Source organism: Mesocricetus auratus, unplaced genomic scaffold (assembly GCF_017639785.1).
Source record: "Mesocricetus auratus isolate SY011 unplaced genomic scaffold, BCM_Maur_2.0 Super-Scaffold_100003, whole genome shotgun sequence".
In the NCBI taxonomy this organism is placed as follows: Eukaryota; Metazoa; Chordata; class Mammalia; order Rodentia; family Cricetidae; genus Mesocricetus; species Mesocricetus auratus.
The window spans coordinates 99,342,757-99,366,136 of record NW_024429188.1 but is presented as its reverse complement, the minus strand read 5'-3'; the positions used below and the strand labels follow the sequence as shown (position 1 = coordinate 99,366,136).

The 23,380-nt window shown below is 42.7% G+C and overlaps 1 long non-coding RNA gene across 3 annotated transcripts in view; it reads left to right on the top strand.

Moving 5' to 3' along the window:
• Positions 1 to 23,380, top strand: part of LOC110342166 — a 60,508-nt gene that overhangs the window by 18,022 nt on the left and 19,106 nt on the right. For 2 of the 3 annotated variants that reach the window (XR_002384173.2, XR_005876860.1), the window contains exons 5-8: positions 10,620 to 10,795; positions 14,752 to 15,767; positions 19,857 to 20,005; positions 21,137 to 21,313. This is a non-coding gene — a long non-coding RNA (uncharacterized LOC110342166). The remainder of the gene's footprint in view (positions 1 to 10,619; positions 10,796 to 14,751; positions 15,768 to 19,856; positions 20,006 to 21,136; positions 21,314 to 23,380) is intronic. The other variant, XR_002384174.2, reaches the window with a different exon arrangement.

The window sequence follows — 23,380 nt, the reverse complement described above, 5'->3', positions numbered from 1 at the left end:
AGAGCTCCAGGAATGATCCTGTGAGTGCTTGTCTCCCGCCCTTCCTGTCTGAAAAAAACCGCTAACCATAGACAAAGGAACCAGGGAAGATGGCTGCCCTGAGTTTTGCCCAGATCTCAGTACTTTGAAAAGTTATTTTATTTTTTGTCTTATTTTGTATTTGAGTCCAATCTGAGTCCTAACTGTAGCCCATGTCATAGAACTCTTTCCCTTCTGTTATGAAAGACATTTCCCTTTTCATTTTTACTCTATCCAGATGCCAGCATTATTTAAAGTTTTGGTAGTATTAATTTTTATAGTTTTTACACAATAAGTATGTGGTATGAGAGTTAGTATCAAATAAATATGAAGTTCCAAATGCAGATCAAGACAGTATCTGAGAGTAGGTAACATTTGGGCCATATTTTCTCTGTCCTGGGTTTGTGCCCCAGCTTGGGGGATGGGGAGTTAACTCATTTGTAGGATACAGAACTGGGAATTTTGGAGTTCCTAATACTGTGAGAAATGCTCCTGACAGTAATCTTACCTGCAGTCCCTGTTTCTATGTGGACCTGAGGAGAAGTCAGGGAAGCCCAAATAAGCTTGCACAGTGGTTCCAGTTATTAGTAACCGCCATCTTGGGCCATGACTAAGAATCATGGGAAGGAGAGTCAGCGGTGCTGTGATTTTTTTGAAACTGCATCCGCATGATGGCAGTAGATCTCCAGGAATGATCCTGTTAGTGCTTGTCTCCCGCCCTTCCTGTCTGAAAAAAACCGCTAACCATCGACAAAGGAACCAAAAAAGATGGCTGCCCTGAGTTTTGCCTTTCTCTGAGCACTTTAAACACTGTTTTTGGTTTGGTTTGGTTTGGTTTGGTTTTGGTTTTGGTTTTTCGAGCCAGGGTTTCTCTGTATTGTTTTGGAGGCTGTCCTGGAACTCGCTTTGTAGACCAGGATGGCCTCGAACTAGAGATTCGCCTGCCTCTGCCTCCCGAGTGCTGGGATTAAAGGCGTGTGCCACCACCGCCCATCTTAAACAGTGTTTTTGTGTGTGTGTCTTGTTTACTACATTTAGCAACATGGAGATGAGAATTTAGTGTCTAAGTCTTACCTGCACTCCCTGTCTCTATTTGGACCTGAGGAGAAGTCAGGGAAGGTCGAGTACTATTGTCCAATTATCAGTAACCGCCATCTTGTGCCATAGCTAAGAATCATGGGAGGATACTTAGTGGCGCTGTGACTTTTTTTGAAACTGCATCCGCATGATGGCAGTAGATCTCCAGGAATGATCCTGTGAGTGCTTGTCTCCAGCCCTTCCTGTCTGAAAAAAACCGCTAACCATAGACAAAGGAACCAGAGAAGATGGCTGCCCTGAGTTTTGCCCAGATCTCAGTACTTTGAAAACCCGTTTTTTGTGTCTTGTTTTGTACATTCAGGCAAAGTGAGACCTAAATTCAGCAGAGGTGCTAGGACTTTCCTGTTAGGAGGGATTCCCTTCTTTATAACTCCTCATTATTACGCTTGCCAGGTACTTGCAGGGTTGTTAAAATTTTCATTTCATTGTTGTAGGTTTTACAAAGTTATGCTGGGAGTTTTAGAAGCAAAGGATTCTGTTAGTCCATACACTGCAATGGAAATAACTGACGGGTTCATTGCTTGCATAGCATGGAGGGGAGGGGTGGGGCGGGGCGGGGTTGGGCGGGAGTGAAGGTGCGGTGGGGGAGCTAAGGCATACATACTTTATACTGCTGGGGATTTCCCAGTTCCTAATATGGGGAGAAATATCCATGGCAGTACATCTAACTGATGGGGTTGGAACTGTAGAAAGAGAATTAATGCTAATAATGAGATCTATTTATTTTGCTGTAATTTTTTTTTTTTTTTTGGTTTTTTTCAAGACAGGGTTTCTCTATTGTTTTGGAGGCTGTCCTGGAACTCGTGCAGTAGACCAGGCTGGCCTCGAACTCGCAGAGATCCGCCTGCCTCTGCCTCCAGAGTGTTGGGATTAAAGGCGTGTGCCCGGTTGCCTGTGGTGTACTTCAGATTCCACAATTTCTAAAAGAAAAATTGCCCTTTCTTAAGCCTGCTCCTAGTTCCTGTACTAAAATATCCATGTTGCATTCACATATTATATACTAATAAACCAGGTACACTTCTGTAACTCCAGTGTCAGGTAGTTTTATATACTCTATGATCTCGTTAGAATACAAACATCTAGCCAGGTGTTGGTGACTACTCACACCTTTAATCCCAGTACTCAGAGGGCAGAGGCGGGGGATTTCTGTGAGTTTGCGGCCAGCCTGGTCTACAGAGTGAGTTCCAGGACAGCCTCCAAAGCTACACAGAGAAACCCTGTCAGAAGACAAAAAAAGAAAGGAAGGAAGAATGAAAGAAGAAAGAAAACATTTAAAATAAAGTAAAGCCAAATAAATTGAATTCTAACAAAGCAAACAAATAAGAAAAGGAACTAGTCAGTTTGAGATATTCATGCCTTTAATCCCAGCACTGGAGGCAGAGGCAGACAGATCTCTGTGAGTTCAAGGACACCCTGGTGTAAAAAGCAAATTCCAGGACAGCTAGGGTTATGACAGAGGTAAATCCTGTCTCAAAAGAACCTAAAAGAAAAGTAACAAGGAGCTAAAGAAACATTTATAGACACAGAGACATACATTTACACACATAGGACTCTCATAAAAACCGAAAACCAGAAACCAGACTATATATACAAAAAGGATGTGTAACATGTTCCTTTATTTTTGTTTTTTAAATGCCCTGACATTATGAGACAGAATCTTCAAAGATGTCATTGAGTTCATTTTGAGTTGGCCATCTACTGCTAGGCATGGGACCTGGTCTTCATCAGAGTGGTTTGTTTTCCCAGCGTGACCCCCTTGAAGAAAACTAACTTTGCATGTGAAAGTGGAGGACACTGGGAAATAGTTTGGGGTTAGGTTTGTTGCTGTGCCTCAACTTCTCCTTTTAGCTCCAGGAGCCCATCTGGAGCAGACCCATGAAGGCCTTGTGCTCACTGGGGTCTCTGAGCTGACACATGCTGTAGCCCTGTTGTGTCCAGAAGGCTTAATGGTTTCTTCTGTCCCCTCTGGCTCTCACACCCATTCAACCATCTTTTCTGAGAGGCCCCTATGCCCTGAAGGGAGGGATTTCATGTCAAGATTGTTTATTTTTTGGCAGGGGTAATTAAAGTATTTTCAATAATAGCTGAGTAATATTCCATTGTGTAAATGTACTACATTTTCATTATCCATTCATAACTTGATAGACATCTTGGTTAATTCTGATTCTGGCTGTTATGAATAGGGCAGCAGTGCTTATGGTTTAGTAAGTATCTCTGTAGTAGGAGGAAGCATACTCTGCCTCTGCCCGACAGCGGTATACCTAGCATCTCTGGGTATGTGTGTTGTAGCATGGTTATCTCCTACTTTACAGGAAATAACAACTTATGCACGATGAGTGAGTACATACCATGTTTGTCTTTCTGGCTCTGGGTTACCTCAGGATGATTTTTTTTTCTAGTTCCATCCATTTGCCTTCAAATTTCCTGATGTCATTGTTTGTAACAGCTGAGTAGTATTCCATTGTGTAAATATACTACATTTTATTTTATTTTTAAATTTAAATTAGAAACAAGGTTGCTTCACATGTCAATTCCAGGTCCTTCTCCGTTTCCCTCCCCTCCTCCCAGGCCATCCCACCCACACCACCCCCAATATCCCCTCATTTCCCCAGGGAGGGTGTGGCCCTCCATGGGGGTGTCCACAGTCTGTCATTTCATCCAGGGCAGGGCCTAGACCTGCCTCAAGAGTCCAGGGTTGAGACTACATTTTTTAATGCATTGTTTACTTGAGAGTAATTTGGTTGTTTTCAGGTTCTGGATATGACAAGTAAAGGTGGTATGAACATACTTGAGCAAGTGTCCTTGTACCCTGCTGTTTTAATTGCTACAGCTCTGTAGTAGAGCTTGAGATAAGGGATGGTGATAACCCCAGCAGTTCTTTGGATTGCACAGGATTGTTTTGGCTTTTTTTTGTTTTCATTTATGAAGCTGAGTATTGTTTTATCAAGGTCTGTAACAAACTGTGTTGGAATTTTGATGGGGTTTATATTGAATCTCTAGGTTGCTGTTGTTAGGATGTCCAATTTTTCTGTTAATCCTACTGATCCATGAGCATGGGAGACTTTCCATCTTTTGATACCTTCTTCAATTTCCTTCTTCAATGACTTGAAGTTTTTATTATACAGGTCTTTCACTTGCTGACTTTTCATTTCAGATATGATCCTCCAAACTGACTAGTAGCAAGTTCAAATGCTAGGTGACAGATAAGAACCGCACCCATTGATAACATGGAGGGCAGAATTTAACTCATGAGAAAATATTAAGAGTGGAGGTGGTAGGTTGAGGCCACAATTTGGTTTCACAGAGAACACCAGACCAAGAGAATAGCACTTCCAACTGTGCAAAATGCAAAGCAGCCATATTTCTTGTTGGTTTATTTTTCTTTCAAACAAGGAGGAACAAAACATCTCAAAATATTCCCACCATGAGGATGCAGTTTCCACACTGACAGCACCATTCTAGCCTCCTGCCTTCTCTTCCGAGTAAGGGCTTTAGAGCCCTGGAGAATATGGTACTATATATTGGGCGTCCTTGAATTGCTCTAAGACCCTAGACCTATAGGTATTATGATTAATGGAGGGCCTACATTTAATATTAAAATACTTTTGTACTGTTTTCCATAAGAATCTTTTAACTGGTCCTAAGTGCATAGTACGTCAATGAATGGTGGTATATGCCTTGAGATTGCTTATTTAGATATGACCTCTTCCCATTTTTTTTCTCAATCCTTGTATAAAAATATTTAAATTATCAGTTCAACCAGCAATGAAAGTGTAATTCGAGGCTGTCAGGGGGATTCTTAATCTCCTATCATTTTTTCCTCTTTGTACACAGACTGGAATCATGGTACTTTTATCAGAGTGTTTACATAGACTATGCATAGAATATGCATAGCATATTATAATTAAATGCAAATTTATTAAACATCTCCTGTTCTTCACAGTACAAAGATACAACTTTTTGATTGGAATTTGTAGTTCTTTCAATATAAGTGTCACTCCAAATGCTAGGAATTATTATATCCTGAGACCTAACTAGGTCATTGCAGGCAGGTAGTCAACCTCCAGCTGGACACCCAAGTACTGTTGCCTGGATCAGGTTGTGCGTATGGTTCCCAGGGACTCTGTGAAGTGAATCTGGCAGAGAACCAGGTTTCCTGGGTTCTAAATGTGATTGATTGGCAGCATTTTCTTCTTCTACCTAGAAGTAGAATCCAGATCTCCCCCTTCTTTCTCTTTCCCTCTTGTTTAGTGCCTCGCCCGCTGCACAGCCTGTGTCCCAGAATGTGGCCAGGGTGTCGGGATTGACTACACAGAGACCAGAAGGCTCTTCAAGAAGGCTCTCTCTTATTCCTACTCTGGCTGGTTATTATATACCCTGACACCAGAGGTGGGGGTGGGTGGTCTGAAGAGGCCCTTAGTATTTGGAAAAGGTCTAGGACAGGGTGTTTCCCATGGGCCAGCCCTTTTCAGGAACTTATTGCCCCGGGCATTGTATTGTTTTTAGTAAACAAGTTTTTAGTAAACATTGTCTTACAGCTGCCTACTCCCAGGCCAATGGGGAAGTGGGTCTCTGCTCAAGGTCTGGTGTCCTCACAATTTATAGGTCATCATTTCCATGTGCTTTCCTTATTGCGTTATTTGGATTTTTGTCTTTTGTGCTTTGATGGTGGACTCCGATGGAGGAGCAGATCCACTAGTTGTGGCATTCAGATAAAACTAAAATGGAGGCATTCAGATAAACTAAAATGGAGGCTACACTCACAGTAAATCCCTTTTCCTCCCTTTGCTGAAAGAAGGCAAGGCTGCCACAGTTGCTGCACTCTGCTGTTTTTTTTCAGACTGGAAAGGCGGGAGGAGAGAGACATTTCACTGGTGCCTTCATAGCTGTGGGACAACACTGCCATCATGCGGAACAGGATTCATGCACACCTTGCACATGCAGAGGCTGCTTGCCCAGAGCTCCTTCCAACGATTTTGGAAGGTGAGGGTCAGAGGCTTTCTTAAATGGCTGAGGTGGGCGCCTCCTACCAGGTTCTGTTACATTTTTATGTATTTAAACCTGAACAATGAGACCTGTTAGAGCTTTACTGTAGATGCTGTTGGCTGAGGACTCAGCTGTGCTGCGGTACAGAAACAGGAAGTAGAGGGGCGGGGCTTTGCAGTGCTAGGCTTGCCCTGGTGTCCTAGTACAGGAGGCGCCTCACTCTCCAGGTTCTGGTGAGAAAACTCTATAGTCTGTATTTCTCTGGAGGCCTTAGAAGTCAAGGAAGGCCATGTAGGCATCCACAGTTATTGTAGTTGTCTATAATCGCCATCTTCCCCAACAGCTAAGAATCATGGGAAGGAGACGCAGTGGCGCTGTGATTTTTTTGAAACTGCATCCGCATGATGGCAGTAGAGCTCCAGGAATGATCCTGTGAGTGCTTGTCTCCCGCCCTTCCTGTCTGAAAAAAACCCGCTAACCATAGACAAAGGAACCAGAGAAGATGGCTGCCCTGAGTTCTGCCTTCCTTTCAGTACTTTGAATATTGATTTTGGTGTGTGTCTTGTTTACTACATTTAGCAACATAGAGATCTGAATTTAGTGTCAGTAAGTCTTACCCGCAGTCCCTGTTTCTATTTGGACCTGAGGAGAAGTCAGGGGAGCCCAATCTGAGCCCTAACTGTAACCCATATCATAGAACTCTTTCCCTTCTGTTATGAAAGACATTTCCCTTTTCATTTTCACTCTATCCAGATGCCAGGGTTATTTAAAGTTTTGGTAGTATTGGTTTTTGTAGTTTTTACACAATAAGTATCTGGTATGACCTTTAGTAGCAAATAAATATGAATTTCCAAGACAGTATCTGAGAGTAGGTGAAGTCAGGGTGTAAGACCCCGAATTTATAGAAATAAAATATAAGCTTAAACAGGGAGGGTACCCCACTAGAGAACTTGGGAAGTGAACAAAGGACCCCATCCCAGGAACTGGCCATACCACAGAATGGAATGTATGGTTTAGAGACCTTAATTGCAGAAGGGCTGTAAATCGCCACAGAATGGAATGTATGGTTTAGCAACCTTAATTGCAGAAGGGCTGTAAATCCACAAAAAGCCAATTATGGGCTGCCACCTGTGAAGAACTGACCAGGGCAAACAAGACTAGTGGGAAACAAGGAGATAACACTATTTACTTAGGGAGAGATAAATTAACTCATGCCAAGGTTTGATGTGAAGGACATCTACTTCCCCTGGACAGGAGTCACGGACCCCCTTCCCCAGTCACGAGATAGGGACCCCTCCCAAAAGCTTGTGGTTTTTGTCTTTAAAAGCTGATTGTAACTGAACCTCGGGGCCAATTGGTCTAAAAGCTGACCGAGAGGCCCATCTGCAGATGCCTAATTAAAGCCTCTTGCATGTTGCATCAATTGGCGCGTGGACTCTTGATTCTTGGGGTGATGAATCCGGCTTGGGGACCCCTCCTCAATTCGGGGTACCCCAACAAGGGAAGCCCAAAGAAGCATGCACAGTGGTTGGTTCCAGTTTCCAGTAACCGCCATCTTGCGCCCTGACTAAGAATCATGGGAAGGAGAGTCAGCGGTGCTGTGATTTTTTTGAAACGGCACCCGCATGATGGCAGTAGAGCTCCAGGAATGATCCTGTGAGTGCTTGTCTCCCGCCCTTCCTGTCTGAAAAAACCTCTAACCATAGACAAAGGGACCAGAGAAGATGGCTGCCCTGAGTTTTGCCCAGATCTGAGTACTTTAAACAGTGTTTTTGGTGTGTGTCTTGTGTACTACAGCGACATGGAGATCTGAATTTACTGTCAGTAAGTGTTACCCGCAGTCCCTGTCTCTATTTGTACCTCAGGAATAGTCAGGGAAGCACCGAGTATGTACCCACAATTGTCTAGTTATCAGCAACCGCCATCTTGGTTAAGAATCATGGGAAGGAGACTCTGTGGCGCTGTGAGGTTTTTGAAACTGCGTCCGCATGATGGCGGTAGAGCTCCAGGAATGATCTTGTGAGTGCTTGTCTCCTGCCCTTCCTGTCTGAAAAAAACCGCTAATCATAGACAAAGGGACCAGAGAAGATGGCTGCCCTGAGTCTTGCCCAGGTCTCAGTACACTGAAAAGTTGTTTTATTTTTTGTCTTATTTTGCATTTGAAGCCAATCTGAGTCCTAACTGTAGCCCATGTCATAGAACTCTTTCCCTTCTGTTATGAAAGACATTTCCTTTTCATTCATTTTCACTCTATCCAGATGCCAGCATTATTTAAAGTTTTGGTAGTATTAATTTTTATAGTTTTTACACAATAAGTATGTGGTATGAGAGTTAGTATCAAATAAATATGAAGTTCCAAATGCAGATCAAGACAGTATCTGAGAGTAGGTAACATTTGGGCCATAAGTTCTCTGTCCTGGGTTTGTGCCCCAGCTTGGGGGATGGGGAGTTAACTAATTTGTAGGTTACAGAACTGGGAATTTTGCAGTTTCTAATACTGTGAGAAATGCTCCTGACAGTAATCTTACCTGCAGTCCCTGTTTCTATTTGGACCTGAGGAGAAGTCAGGGAAGCCCAAATAAGCTTGCACAGTGGTTCCAGTTATCAGTAACCGCCATCTTGTTCCATGACTAAGAATCATGGGAAGGAGACTCAGTGGCGCTGTGATTTTTTGAAACTGCATCCGCATGATGGCAGTAGAGCTCCAGGAATGATCCTGTGAGTGCTTGTCTCCCGCCCTTCCTGTCTGAAAAAAACCGCTAACCATAGACAAAGGAACCAGAGAAGATGGCTGCCCTGAAGCAAAGAAGATGGCCACCGAGTTTTGCCCTTCTCAGAGTTTTAGTGTATTTGGTGTGTGCCTTGTTTTCTACGTTTACCCTCATGGAGATGTAAATTTAGTGGAGGTATTAGGATTATTTTCATTCTGTCATGGAGAATATTTCCCATTTCTTTGGTAATTACTCTGTCTAGCTGCCTAGTTTTAATCAAATTGTGTAATTTTTTTTTCCTTTGGAATTATAGTAAAGTTGTGCTCTGAGATTTAGAAGCAAAGTGAAGTCAGCACATGCAGGTCAATGACTATAGCTGAGGGGTAAATGAGTACTCGTCCTGGTTTTGAGCCTCAATTTTGTGCCTGGGGAGCTAATGTATATATACACAGCAGTTATGTTCCTAGAAAGTTCCTAATGTGAATATTGTGAGGAATATCCATGTTGGAAATCTTAATTATAATATTCTCAGAATGGAAATTTAGGTATTGACTCATGAGATTAATAATGATGCCTGAGTATTGTGTTGAAATAATTTTATTACTATTGTTAGTAGTATATAGATATATATGTTTAAAATGGTATTGTTGGCAGGGTTTCTCTGTAGAGAGAAACTCCCTCTGTAAACCCTCAAAGCCACAGAGATCCTCTTGATCTGCTTCTGGAGTGCTGGGGAAAGGCGTGTGCCACCACCCTCTATATTATTGATCATTGTTTCACAATATCTTTTTACTTGTGTGTATTCTGGAGGCTGACAAAGTTCACTGACTAATAGAATATTTTTCAGTAACCTGGTATTGCCTTTTGACAGCAGATTGTTTAATTTCTCAAAATAATTGGCTTTCTGCATTCATTAATCTGTACTACAAACTCCATGTTGCATTTAAGCATATACTTCTATAACTCCAACTGGTGCACACACACATAAGCCCGTGAAAGTCACAAAGGAAGTGAACAATGCTGCCTCTTGTACTTGATGGCAACTAATGACAGGCCTACAACAGGTCAGTGTGCACAAGACGAGGCAGGAAGATTCTGAGAGCCTTAGGACAAGGGTGACATCCCGTAAATGGTGTTTTCCAGACACAACACGAACTGAGAGAGACTGGCGTTTTTATGTGTTGTATCTGTGTCTTATCTTCTTACATTCCGGATTATTATTTTTTTTTACTTTAAAGAGAGAAAGAAAGCCTAATGTGTTAGATGAGTGGGAAAGTCCAGGAATCTGAGAGGAGATTTGAAAGGAGAAGCCACGATCAAAGTATATTGTAGAGCTGACCTGGACAAGGGGGAGCTCATGGACCCCAGACTGATAGCTGAGAAACCAGCATAGGACTGACCCAGACCCCCTGAACTTGGGTTTCAGTTAGGAAGTCTTGGGCAATCTATGGGGCCTCTGGTGGATCAGTATTTATCCGTAGTATACGAATGGAATTTGGGAATCCATTACATGTAGAGGGATAGTCTCTCAGCCTGTACACATGGGGGAGAGCCTATGGCCTGTTCCAAAAGGTGTGACAGACTTCAAAGATGCCCCATAAAAGGCCTCACCCTCCCTAGGGAACAGAAAGGGGATGGGATAAGGGGTCCTTATGGGGCAGGGGAGGAGGGGAGGGAGAGGCAACTGGAATTGACATGTAAAACAAGATTGTTTCTAATTGAAATAAAAAATGAGAAGTATTGTATAAATAAATGAGTTTTCAATTAGCATAGCAAAGGCATGTGTTTTGTTTCCATTGTAAATAGAGTCCTGGAGGATGAGGAAGGCCTCTCTCCTAACGGAATTTCATCCCATAAGCCAGGACCTCAGCTAAAGCACTGACAAGGATGTGAGCTGTCTGTGCCACTTCTTTGGTGTTTAGACTAAGAGCTGCCAAAAAGAAATGGAGGCAACGTACAGGGTAGAATGTGACAGCAGCCAGGTATGTAGTTGAGTGTCAGCTGAATCTGTTCTTTTTTAGGTTTAATTAATTCATTTATTTTACATCCTTACCACAGTTTATACACCTTCTCCCATCCCTCCCTCCACTCCACTCTTCCTCTGTTTCTCTTCAGAAAGTGACGGGTCTCCCGTGGTTATCAACAAAGCATGGCATACCAAGTTCTAGTAAGTCTATGCACTTCCCTTTGTATTAAGGCTGGCCATGGCAACCCAGTATGAGGAATAGGTTCCTTAAAGCCAACCAAAGCCCCTGCTTCCACTTTTAGGAGTTCCAGAAGTACACCAAGCTACACAAACACTGTCACATATACATAGAAGTCCTAGGTTTATCCCATGCAGGTTCCCTGGTTGTTGGTTTAGACTCTGAGTACCTATGATCCAGGTTGTTTCTGTGGGCTTTCTTGTGATGTCCTTGACTAATCTGGCTCCTATAATCCTTCATCAAGATTCTCTTGAGCTTGGCCTAATGGTTGGATGTGGATCTCTGCACTTGTTTCCATCAGTTACTGAATATGAAGGTCTTCTAATGACAATTGGGTTAGTCACAGATCTGATCAGTGGAGATGGACAGTTAAGGTTTTGTATCCACTATTGCACAGATTCTTAGCTGGGGTCATTCTTGTAGATTTATTATTGGTTTCTACCTGATGCCAAAATGTCCCAGCTTTCCAGTCGTTTCTTTCAATACTCTTGCCCCACAGTGCAATCCCCCAACCTGGGCCCTCAAGTTTGCATCCCTATGTACCCCCAGTCCACCCAGGATGTCTTGTCTTCTCTATTTCCCTTGTCCAGGAAGATATGAGCAACCCCCTTGAACACTCCTCGTTACCCAGTCTCTCTGGATTTGTGTGTTGTAGCATGGTTATCCTATACTGTACAGTAAATATTCACTTATGAGTGAGTACATACCATGTTTGTCTTTCTGGGTTTGGGTTACCTCACTCAGGATGATTGTTTCTAGTTCCATCCATATGCCTGCAAATTTCCTGATGTAAATGTTTTTAACAGTTGAGTAATACTCCATTTTGTAAATGTACTACATTTTTAATGCATTCTTCTGTTGAGGGGCATGTAGGTTGTTCCTATTCAGTAGGCTACCATTTTATCCTAATTGACAGTATCCTTTGCCATACAGAAGCTTTTCAGTTTGATGAGGCCCCATTTATTCATTGTTGATCTTAGTGCCTGAACTATAGGTGCTCTCCTCAGAAAGTTGTCTCCTGCCCCTATGAATTCCAAGTTACTTCCCACTTTCTCTTGTATCAGGTGCAGTGTATCTGAATTTATGTTGAGGTCTTTAATCTGCTTGGACTTGAGTTTTATGCAGGGCTATAGATACGGATCTATTTACATTCTTCTACATGTTGACATCAGAGTTATACCAGCACCATTTGTTGAAGATGCTGTCTTTTCTCCACTGTATAATTTTGGCTTCTTTGTCAAATATCAGGTGTCCATAGGTGTCTGGATATATTATGTCTGGATCTTTGATTTGATTCCATTCATCCACCTGTTTTTATGCCAGTACCATGCTGTTTTTATTACTATAGTTTTGTAGTAGAGCTTGAGATCAGGGATGGTGGTATCCTCAGCAATTTTTTTTTGGATTATACAGAATTATTTTGACTATCCTGTTTTGTTTTGGTTTTTTTTTTGGCATATGAAGTTGAGTATTGTTTTATCAAGGTCTGTAACAAACTGTTGGAATTTCATTGGGATTATGTTGAATCTCTAGGTTACTGTTGTTAGATTGTCCATTTTTCCTATGTTAATCCTACTGATCCATGAGCATGGGAGACTTTCCATCTTTTGATATCTTCAATTTCCTTCTTCAATGACTTGAAGTTTTTATCATACAGGTCTTTCACTTGCTGACTTAGAATTACCTCAAGATATGAATAAGTTCTTTTTTTTCCAGACATGATTTCTCTTTATTGTTTTGAAGGCTGTCGTGGAACTTGCTCTGTAAACCAGGATGGCATTGAACTCATAGAGATCTACCTGCCTCTGCCTCCCAAGTGCTGGGATTAAAAGGCATGCACCACCAATGCCCAGCTGAATAAGTTCTTTTAAGGCCCAAATTTCACTTTTCATTTCAGACAGGATCCCCTGAACTGGCTACAGTAGTGAATTCAGTATCATTTGAAATGCTAGGTGATAAATACAAACAACACCCATTGACAACATGGAGGGCAGAATTTAACTCATGAGAAAATATTAAGAGTGGAGGTGGTAAGTTGAGGCCACAATTTGTTTTCACAGAGAACACCAGACCAAGAGAATAGCACTTCCAACTGTGCAAAATACAAAGCAGTTAGAATTCTTGTTGGTGTTTTTTTTTTTTTTTTTTTCCAAATAAGAAGGGCAGGACAAGATGTCTCAAAATGGCAGTTTCATAGTCATGCAGAACAATACTGCCACCATGAGGATGCAGTTTCCACACAGATAATGCCATTCTAGCTTCCTGCCCTCTCCCCAGAGTAAGGGCTGTGGAGGCCTGGAGGATCTGGTGCTATATACTGGGCTTCACTTCCTTGTATTCCTCTAAGAACCTCTAACCTAGGTATTAGATTTATGGAGCAGTCATATTTACTGTTAAAATAGTTTTGTGCTGTTTTCCATAATCTCTTAATTGGTCCTGAGTGCATAGTGCATTAAAATGAATAGTAGTAGATGCCTTGAGATTACATATTTTTATATGATTTTTTTTTTTAGGTTTTTTTGAGACAGGGTTTCTCTGTATTGTTTTGGAGGCTGTCCTGGTACTCTCTCTGTAGACCAGGCTGGCCTCGAACTCACAGAGATCCGCCTGCCTCTGCCTCCCGAGTGCTGGGATTAAAGGCGTGCGCCACCAACGCCAGGCTTTTATATGATTTCTTACTTTCCCCATTTGTCTTAAAAAAAACTGTCAAGTGGTAGAAAAAATATTTAAAATTATCAGTTCAACAAGCAAGGAAATTTGAGGCTGTGCAGTGAATTGTGTTCATGGGGTACTTGTAACATGATTGAGGACTTGTGTTTGATTCTATGCACTCCCTATTCAGTGGAGGTAGCCTGTAATCCCAGCACTAGAACATGAAGGCAGGAAGATCAGCAGTTTAAAGTCATGCTAGGCTACATTGGGTCTTTAGACCAGTGGGCTTAAGACCCTGTCTCATAAAATGAAAGAAAACCTAACCTGATAAGCATTCCATAGAAAATAGTTTAAAAATGTTGGAAATGGTTTGTGGAAATTTTTTTTTGCTGTTTTTTCAATAAATTTACAGTGTTAATGAAGAGTATATATTGATATCTATTCATCTATGAGGATTGTAGAGCTTAAAAATGGGATCCCTTACAAACCAGGCAAGATAGAATACACCTCAGAGACGAGATCAAATTCATAGATGCCTTCATCTCTAAGCACCGAAGTTTAATTCCAGGACATTCTTCTGTTTCTTTTGTATCTTGATAACAACGATTTGATGCATTGGCAAGTAGGGGGCATAGAGTGCTGGGAAGAAATGCCCAGATGAATGACTACTTTCCTTAGAGAAAGCATGCACACATGTCAGTTCTGAGAAATGAGTGCTTACACTGAAAGTGATCGATTTAGGATCATTTGGTTCCTGATAGAAAACAAAACAAAAATTAGACTCCTTGGCAGTTCTTCCCAAAAGTTCTAACTGTTGTGTTTCTTGGTATCTTATTCTCTCCGTGATGTTTTTCAGGTAGGAAGGGTAGGAGAAGAGCAATAAGATGACGCTTTCGACCAGAGCAAGTGCATTAGTGAAAATGCTTGGGATTCTGGAGCATCTTCTTTAGCAGTGACCATCCTCCTTACAGGCCACATTCCATTGCATACACAACGCCTATTATGTCCTTCACAATAGGAATATGAGAAAATGAGCCTGCCTGAAAACCAAGATTCCTGATAGCTAATTTGCTCTCATCCAGGCACTGAATTTTCTGGAGTTTCATTATTGACCTGCAACTGGATGCTGAGATCAAAACAGAATAGGGCACCAGGAGAAAGCACTAGAGGTGGAATTCTGCTGGATGAAGAAGGGGGAAATACAGGATGCATCCTTGACTAGGCTCTTCTTCAGGAGAGAAGATGCACAAGGAAAGTTCGTGCTCCAGACTGCACTTTCATCTTCTTGTTTGCTTGCTATTTTTTTCTTACGTGATTATTTTTTTCTTCTGTCTTTGGTGCTGGAGTTCTGGTGTAGGTCTTTATCCATCAGATTTGATATCAATATAAAATGGCGATATATGGGCTGTCAGGGGAAGAGACCTGAAGTGAGGTTTCTTTGCTCTTCTAGGGCAACACTGCCATCATGCAGAACATGTTTTCATACATGCCAGAAAACACAGGGTTTCCTCACTTCTCACCAATTTGAAGGTGAGGGAATTCTTAGATAATCAAGCCTGGCCTCCTACCAGTTTTTTCTTTCATTCTACACAGAAGAGAATCATGGGGCCTTTCAGAATGTTAACAAAGACCCAGTTGATGAAGGGACCTGTACCAAATACAATTCAAATGCAAATTTATTAAATGTTGAGTTTGTTCACAGTACAAAGTGACTGGAATTTATAGTCATTTCAGTATACATGGCACTCCAAATGCTAGGAAGCATTATATCCTGAGACCTACTTAGGTCATTGCAGGCGGGTAGTCAACCTCCAGCTGGACACCCAAGTCCTGTTGCCTGGATCAGGATGTGGGTATGGTGCCCAGGGTATCTGTGAAGTGAATCTGGCAGAGAACCAGGTTTCCTGGGTTCTAGATGTGATTGACTGACAGCATTTACTTCTTCTACCTAGAAGTGGAGCCCAAGATGTGGCCTGCAGAGACATTCCTGTACCAGGAGTGAGGTCTGGAGGTGGAGCCCTGCCTGGAGAAGAAGAAACTGCAGGCTCTGTCATCATCTGTCCAGGGACTTCCTCAAATAAGATGATGCCCGAGGAAGGTGGGTGCCTCGGGTCTCCCCCTTCTTTGTCTTCCCCTCTTGCTTAGGTCATAATTTCCTTGTGCTTTCCTTGTTGCGTTATTTGCATTTTTGTCGTTGTTGCTTTGATGATGGATTCCGATGGAGGAGCAGATCCACTAGTGGCATTCAGATAAATTAAAATGGAGGCATTCAGATAAACTAAAATGGAGGCTACACTCACAGTAAATCCCTTTTCCTCCCTTTGCTGAAAGAAGGCATGGCTGCCACAGTTGCTGCACTCTGCTGTTTTTTTCAGACTGGAAAGGCGGGAGGAGAGAGACATCTCACTGGTGCCTTCATAGCTGTGGGACTACACTGCCATCATGCGGAACAGGATTCATGCAAACCTTGCACATGCAGAGGCTGCTTGCCCAGAGCTCCTTCCAGCGATTTTGGAAGGTGATGGTCAGAGGCTTTCTTAAATGGCTGAGGTGGGCGCCTCCTACCAGTTTCTGTTACATTTTTATGTATTTAAACCGGAACAATGAGACCTGTTAGACCTTTACTGTAGATGCTGTTGGCTGAGGACTCAGTAGTAAGTACACAGCTGTGCTGCTGTGCAGAAACAGGAAGTGGAGGGGCGGGGCTTTGCAGTACTAGGCTTGCAGTATGCCCTGATGTCCTAGTGCAGGAGGCGCCTCACTTTCCGGATTCTGGTGAGAAAACTCTACAGTCTGTATTTCTCTGGGGGCCTTAGAAGTCAAGGAAGACCATGTAGGCCCACAGTTATTGTAGTTGTCTGTAATCTCCATCTTCCCCCACAGTTAAGAATCATGGGAGGAGACGCAGTGGCGCTGTGATTTTTTTGAAACTGCATCCGCATGATGGCAGTAGAGCTCCAGGAATGATCCTGTGAGTGCTTGTCTCCCGCCCTTCCTGTCTGAAAAAACCTCTAACCATAGACAAAGGGACCAGAGAAGATGGCTGCCCTGAGTTGTGCCCAGATCTCAGTACTTTGGAAAGTGTTTTGGTGTGTGTCTTATTTTCTACATTTAGCGACATGGAGATCTGAATTTAGAGTCAGTAAGTCTTACCTGCAGTCCCTGTCTCTATTTGGACCTTGGGAGAAGTCAGGGAAGCCCGAGTAAGCACCCACAATTGTCTAGTTGTCAGTAACCGCCATCTTGTTCCATGGCTAAGAATCATGAGAAGGAGATTCTGGCGCTGTGATTTTTTTTTGAAACTGCATCCGCATGATGGCGGTAGATCTCCAGGAATGATCCTGTGAGTGCTTGTCTCCCGCCCTTCCTGTCTGAAAAAAACCGCTAATCATAGACAAAGGAACCAGAGAAGATGGCTGCCCTGAGTTTTGCCCAGATCTGAGTACTTTAAACAGTGTTTTTAGTGTGTGTCTTGTTTACTACATTCAGTGACATGGAGATCTGAATTTGCTGTCAGTAAGTGTTACCCGCAGACCCTGTCTCTATTTGTACCTGAGGAATAGTCAGGGAAGCCCGAGTAAGCGCTCATAACTGTCCAGTTGTCAGTAACCGCCATCTTGTGCTATGACTAAGAATCATGGGAAGGAGACGCAGTGGCGCTGTTATTTTTTTTGTTTGAAACTGCATCCGCATGATGGTGGTAGAGCTCCAGGAATGATCCTGTGAGTGCTTGTCTCCCGCCCTTCCTGTCTGAAAAAAACCGCTAACCATAGACAAAGCCAGAGAAGATGGCTGCCCTGAGTCTTGCCCAGGTCTCAGTACACTGAAAAGTTGTTTTAATTTTTGTCTTATTTTGCATTTGAAGCCAATCTGAGTCCTAACTGTAGCCCATGTCATAGAACTCTTTCCCTTCTGTTATGAAAGACATTTCCCTTTTCATTTTCACTCTATTCAGATGCCAGCGTTATTTAAAGTTTTGGTAGTATTGATTTTTGTAGTTTTTACACAATAAGTATCTGGTATGAGATTTAGTAGCAAATAAATATGAATTTCCAAGACAGTATCCGAGAGTAGGTGAAGTCAGGGAAGCCCAAATAAGCATGCACAGTGGTTCCAGTTTTCAGTAACCACCATCTTGCGCCCTGACTAAGAATCACGGGAAGGAGAGTCAGCGGTGCTGTGATTTTTTTGAAACTACATCCGCATGATGGCAGTAGAACTCCAGGAATGATCCTGTGAGTGCTTGTCTCCCGCCCTTCGTGTCTGAAAAAACGCCATCCAGAGACAAAAGTTAGCTGCCTGGAATTTCCCCAGCTCTGAGTATTTTGACAAATTATTTTACTTTGAGTCCTAACAGTAGGCAATGCCAGAGGACTGTTTTCCTTTCGTTTTGAGGACATTTATTTCCCTGTTCATTTTCATTCTATGTCGCTGCCTAATGTTCTTTAGATTTTTGATAGTGTTAATTTTTGTAGCTTTTATACAATAAATAAGTGTATGAGCTTTAGTAGCAAATAAATATGTAGTTCCAAATGCAGACCAATGGCAGTAGCTGAGAGCATATAACATTTGGGTTACGTGGTCTTTGCCCATGCTTTTATTCCCGGTTTTGGTGGTGGGCAGTTAAGTCATTTGTAGGTTACAGGTATTGGGAACCAACAGCACTCAAGTGGCCCACATGCATTCCTGAGAGAAATCACTGCTACACGTAAATGTTAAAACTAAGTTAGTATCCATTGATGCTGTGTTTGTAGCTCAGTTAGTAAAGTCCTTTCCTGGCATACAGAAAGACGTAGGTTTCATCAGCAGCACATTGTAAATTGAATTCTAGACAATCAACCCTCGCCATCGCTACTATGTCAGAGAATATCTAAGAAAAAATCCTGAAGAATGTCTAATAAGTATATGATGTACTTGTGCTATAATAAATGACAAAATGTTGAAGTATGAACTGGTTAGGTATAATATTTATGTAGTGTAATCAGTGTCCTGTATTTGTTCATTTATGTGAAGACAAATACTGGGGCTGTTGAGTGACAGCGGTGCCTGCTTCCTAGCCTGAGCACCTGAATTCCATACCTGGAAATCTAATGGTGGAAGACAACAGTTCCTACAGGTTGTCCTCTGACATCTCCATCATCCAAACACATGAAATCAACACATACATGTACATCAATTTTTAAAGGCAAGTAGATAGTAATGAGACTTACAGATTGTTTAAATATATTCACTTCAAAATGTTGCTGCAATACACAGTTTCATTTTATAGCATACACATTTTACTGTAGGATATTTTCAGGGAACCTAAATATAAAAGTAATTTCATGTACATCGTACAACTGAATCAAACCAGCTAAAAATTGTCATTTGTCTACTAGGGCTGTATGGAGTAGTGATAACAGTGAGAAACTCTGTTTTCTAAACACACACAGACACACAAGAAAGTTAAAGAAGTTGAAAAATGCTTCATAACTTCCTCTTAGTAGATGGGAACCAATATAGAGACCCACATCTGGCTAGTGTGCCGAGAGTAGGAGACTTTGGAAGTCTTAAATGCAATGTCATCGTCTAATCTCTCTGCTCAGGGATGAGGGTGAGATGAAGAAAACAGTGTCTTTCAGACACACCAGGACTGACACACTTTAGAATTCCCAGAGACAGTGCTTGTCCGCATGTGTTGGGCCTGCACAGGTTGAAGCTACACATGGTCCCAACGCTGAAGTTGAAAGTGAACACAAATCCCTACTCTGTACCAAGAAGCTATCTTCAGTTGACCCCCACTTGGAAAGGAAGTTTTAGTTTTGTCTTCTGGAGGCTTGGTGGGTACACAAACCACTCTTAAGGGTTGGCCTCATACCTGGTAGGCAATCAGTCTCCATCTCAGAACAAACTCAATGGAATTTTCCTAGAATCTTTAGTCTCATATTGCTCTTTGGGCATATTTTCTAAATAACTGCTGTTTTGTTTGCATGTTATGGTTTCTGAGCTTCTCTTTATGTTTTGTGTGTGTGTGTGTGTGCGCGCGCGCGCGTGTGTGTGCGTTTTTGTGATTCTTACGTGCCTGTGATTGTTTGCCTTTCCTTTTATTGTGGTTTGTTTGTGCTTAGAGTCTGGGATAACATGTAGGGGGAAGCATGATCAAAATATATTGTATGAAAATTTTTTTCAATTAAATTCCATTCCACAGGATGAAAGAGTTCTCTGTCTCCTAGTGGAAGTGCATACCATGTGCAGGGCCACAGTCTCCAAAGCAGTGACTGATGTGAGCTGTCTCTGCCTGTTTGGTCCTTCTACAAAGAGTTGCCAACAATTCATCACGGAGTACGAAGAATGGAGGTGCGCTACAGGGTAGATGGTCAGGACAGCCAGGTGTGCAGTCAGTTGGTGCCTCTTCGTTTCACAGAACATCTGCCTAACTGGCTAAAGGAGAGGGTTCGATGTGATTTGAAATGCTTAGTGATAAATAACATGGAGGGGACAATTTAGCATATAAGAATATATTAATGTTCCCGGAGAACACCAGACTAAAATCACAGCACTTTGAGCTTGTTCCTTCCAACTCTCCAGAATGCAAGGCAGCCTTATTTCTGGTTAGTATTTCCTTTTTTCAAACAAGAAGGAGGGGATAATGGCGGTTTCATAGCCCTGTAGAACGATACTGCCGCAATGAGGATGCAGTTTCCACACAGCGCCATTCTTCTTCCTTCCCTCTCCTGAGAGCAAGGGATGCAGAGGCCTAGAGAATCTGGTGCTGTATGCTAGGCTTCATTGAGTTCCTCTAGGACCCTCGACCTAAGTGTTATAATTAATGGAGCAGTTACGTTTATTGTGAAATTACTGTTGTGTTATTTTCCATAAGAATCTATTAATTGGTCTTGAGTGTATCACAATGAATACTAGTAGGTGTTTTGAGATTGCTTATTTTGATATGATTCCCCCGAATCTCTGTATTTTCTCTTTAAATAGAACTTATTTTCTGACTCCATGTACAAAAAAATAATTAAAATGACAGGTGGTGGCGATGCATGCCTTTAATCCCAGCACTCAGGATGCAGGGTTCGAGGCTATCCTCTACAAAGCTAGTTCCAGGACAGCTAGGGCTGTGACACAGAGAAAAAAAGACAATGAATGTGTAGGCCAGGTAGTGGCAACACATGCCTTTAATCTCAGGAAGATATTAGTGAGGTTTGAAAGCAGCCTGGTCTGCAGAACAAGTTCCAGGACATCCAGAGCTCCACAGAGAAACCTTGTCTGGGGTGGTGGGAGACTTAATCTTGAGGCCATTCAGTGAAAGGAATTGCTAGAGGAGTTGCTCTCCTGCTGCTGCAGCGAGCTTGCTGCCATGCACAGGAGTAACTTCAAGAACGCTGTCAACTGATTGGAATTTATAGACAGTACAATATATTTATCACTCTAAATAAAATTACAATTATTCAGAATTGAGAAACACTTGTGTTCTCCTTCCAGGGTGACAGTGATCACCTTGCACTGCATAAGCAAGGCCTGCTACATCTGTCAGGAGAGCATGTCTGATGCCCATGTGAAGGCACTGGAGGTCAGATGTTGCTGGGTGCAGAATGGCAGAGATGCAGGATGTGATCACTGGCTGAATGCTGACTTCGTCAGAAGAGGAGCATGAGGAAGGTAACCGGTCCAGTGTCCTTCCTTCTTACATCATGGGCATTTTGGTCTGTTGTCTTTGGAGTCCCATCTCAGGATGCTATCCACTAGATTTGACAATGAATGAGAAAGGCAGGGAAACGAAGGAGTACATCACTCTTCCTCACTTCAGAAGCCGAGTCTGCCGCCATTACTGGACTCTCCACCTGTATTGGAAGTTTTTTCTGATCAGACAGGTGGGGCAGAGAGCTGCAGGCTGCTTGCTTTGTCTCTTCTAGATCTACACTGCTGTCATGCAGAAAGTATTTCATACATATGTGAACACTGATCTCGTCCTGCATACCCGGCCATAGATGTCTGCAGGAAAGCTGTGATCTGGGCGCTATTAAATGCCCATGTTTAGTTTCCCTATACAAAATATTTCATACATACTCAGGTCTAGACCTCTTCCTTAATGCTTCTTCTAGACATTTTGAAGATTAGGGTCTGGGAGTTTCATTTAAGCCAACTAGGAGCCCATGGTTCTAGCTGTCTGTAATCACCACCCCCTACTTCTGGTGTCTGTGTGTCTAGTCAACAGTGTGCACCTCATTATACAGGTTCGGCTCGGAAAGCTCTAGATCCTGTGTTTCTGTTTTGGGCCTAGAAGTCAAGGAAGACAGTATCACTATGTGCAGCCAGCTGTTGTCCACTCAGACGGGGTGCCTCACTCTCTAGGTTGCGATGAGAAAGCCCCTGTTGACTGAGAGATCCCTAACAAGTCACAGCTGTTCTGCGATTAGGAACCAGGAAGCAGAGGGGCAGGGTTAGCTCTGTCCAGCTTGCACTGTGATCCTACTAGCTGGTGGCCTAGGGCAGGAGGTGCCTGCCTATCCAGGTTCTGATGAGAAGACCTTGTAGTCTACAATCTGTTTGGACCTGAGGAGAAGTCAGGGAAGCCCGAGTAAGCACCCACAATTGTCCAGTTGTCATTAATGTTGTCTAGCGCCATGGCTAGGAATTATGGGAAGGAGACTTAGTGGCACTGTGGTTTTTTTGAAACTGCATCCGCATGATGGCGGTAGATCTCCAGGAATGATCCTGTGAGTGCTTGTCTCCCGCCCTTCCTGTGTGAAAAAAAAAACCGCTAACCATAGACAAAGGGACTAGAGAAGATGGCTGCCCTGAGGTTTGCTTTTCTCTGAGTACTTTTAACAGTGTTTCACTTTTATCTCATTTTGTGCCTGAAGCTAATCTGATGCCAAACTGTAGCCAATGTCATAGGACTGTTTTCCTTCTGTTTTGGAGCACATTTCCCTTTTCAGTCATTTTCACTCTGACCAGCTGCCTAGTATTACTTGAATGTTTTTCCATTTCCAGACTTTTAAGGCTTCCTTAAATGCAGTATTTATTTGTTCGGATTTTCAGGATGGAGCCCCATCCCCATCCACCAATGTTAAAGTACCCTGTTGACTGAGTGACCAGTGCATAGTTGGCCTTAGGTTCAGGAACAGGAAATAGGGGGGGCGGGATTTGTACTGCTCAGCTTGCTGCATGAATCTCCTAGGGCAGGAGGCGCCTCACCCTCCAGGTGCAAACACTGCAGCCTCCTTTCTGTTGGGACCTGAGGAGAAGTCAAGGAACCCCAAATAAGCATGCACAGAGCTTCCAGTTGTCAGTAACCGCCATCTTGTTCCATGACTAAGAATCATGGGAAGCAGACTCAGTCATGCTATGATTTTTTTGAAACTGCATCCGCATGATGGCAGTAGATCTCCAGGAATGATCCTGTGAGTGCTTGACTCCCGCCCTTCCTGTCTGAAAAAAACTGCTAACGATAGACTAAGGGACCACAGAAGATGGCTGCCCTGAGTTTTGCCCAGATCTCAGTACTTTAAACAGTGTTTTTGTTCTGTGTCTTGTTTTCTACATTTAGCTACGTGAAGATCTGAATTTAGTGTCAGTAAGTCTTACCTGCACTCCCTGTTTCTATTTGGACCTGAGGAGAAGTCAGGGAAGCCCGAGTACAATAATACAGTTGTCAGTACCCGCCTTCTTGTTCCATGACTAAGAATCATGGGAAGCAGACTCAGTGGCGCTATGATTTTTTTG